We start from the raw sequence: 1,919 nt of genomic DNA, 5'->3' as shown, positions 1-1,919 counted from the left end.
AACCAACTCCCAAGTGTTGTTCTTTTTTATATGCTCAAGTTCTTCATCCATTGCCTTGAACCAACATTCATCTTTGCATGCCTCTTTTACATTTTGTGGTTCAGTGAATGAGAGTAAAGCCAAATAGCTTGAGGCTTCTGCAATTTTTCTTCTTGTTTGTATACTTGCCTCTTTTTGCCCCAAAATTTGAGATTCTGGATGATTCTTCTGAACACACCTAGATGGAGTCTTCTCTTCTATCCTTATCTGTTCCTCTGGTGCCGCTTGAGGTTCTTCTTCATCATTAGTCTGATTTGGAGGGTAGTCTTCATCCTCTTCGATATTTTCATAATTTACTTGCCTAGGAATGTTTCCTTTTTCATCAACCACTACATCAATGCTGTCAACATTTCTTCCAAGTCTTTTATTGTAACACTTATATGCTTTTCTATGGGGATAATAACCAAGGAGAATGCCTTCATCTGCTCTAGGTTCAAGTTTGCCAAGCTGTTCATCATTATTCTTAATATAGCATTTGCTTCCAGAAATTTTGAAATGCTTTACCGAAGGAGTCTCACCATACCAGAGCTCATGAGGAGTTTGAGTGTTGTTCACTAGGACATTTTTTTTGTTGAGAATAACAACCACAGCAAATGCAGCTTCACCCTAGAAGGTTGCAGGAGTTCCAGACTCATCAAGCATACTACGAGCCATTTGTTGAACCGTTCTGTTCATCCTTTCCACCACTCCATTTTGCTGAGGAGTCCTAGCTGTAGAGAATTCCCTTCTTATACCGTGTTCTTCACAGAAATCAAAAAATTCATTTGAGGTAAACTCCCCACCTCTGTCAGACCTGAGGCACTTAATTTTGTGATCTGATTTGTTTTTAGCCAAGGCTTTGAAAGATTTGAATTTTTCGAATGTTTCGTCTTTGTGCTTCTTAAGTCCTAACCAAACCATCCTGGAGAAGTCGTCAATGAATAATATAAAGTATCCTTCTCCTTGAGGTGACATTTTCCTAAAAGGACCACATACATCTGTATGGACTAGCTCAAGAGGCTTGCTAGCTGATCCTTCCTTCTCAGGGAAGTTAGTTCTGGTTTGCTTACCAAACTGACATGATTTGCATATTGTGTTGTCTATAATTTTGATATCTGGAAGACCACAAATTGCCTGGTATTTACATGCTTTCCTTATTTGTGAAAAGCTTAGATGCCCTAACCTCTGGTGCCATAACCAGTGTTCATCATCCTTGCTCAAATAGCATTGTTGTTGTCCTTCTTCAAATATGTATAAGCTATTTGGAGTTATTATGCCTTTGATCACTATTTTCCCTGTATCAAGATCACGAACACTACATCCATTTGATCGAAATATTACCTCAGTTCCTTGATCGCACATCTGACTGACACTTAGTAGATTATGCTTCAAGCCATCAATGTACAAAACATTTCCAGCTTTGACCTTTTCTTTCAACTGAGCAGTGCCTCTTCCTTTTATGATTGCAGGGGTATCATTTCCAAAAGAAACTTTCTTTCCATTTTCTAAAATACTATATGATTCAAGCTTTTCTTTGTCACCTGTCATATGCTTCGAACATCCACTGTCGATGTACCATTGATTTTCCTGTCCTTCTGCATAAAAAGCTATCCCACATCTTTCTGGTTGTGGTTCCTTTATTCCCCATGTTCTGGTGCTTAAGACTTGTTTCTTTGTCTATCGAAACCTGCTCCTGCATTCAAAATCTTCATGACCGAAGTTATTACAAATAAAACATTCAATTTCATTTTCAAGGGCTGAAAAGTTGTTATAGGTCCTTTTCGTAATCCCAGTCATACTTCTTTGTTTTTTAGCTTCTCTAGTCATGATTGTCTTATAAGCAACACATTGAGTTGCTTTGTGGCCAAAGTTATGGCAAGAGAAACATTGGCCATTGAAGA

The sequence above is a fragment of the Pinus tabuliformis genome, chromosome 1_1 (assembly GCF_031772625.1).
Source record: "Pinus tabuliformis cultivar Carrire ecotype Pingquan chromosome 1_1, CPIR1, whole genome shotgun sequence".
Classification (NCBI taxonomy): Eukaryota; Viridiplantae; Streptophyta; class Pinopsida; order Pinales; family Pinaceae; genus Pinus; species Pinus tabuliformis.
The sequence above is the reverse complement of the archived record's forward strand: the minus strand, read 5'-3'. Positions refer to the sequence as shown.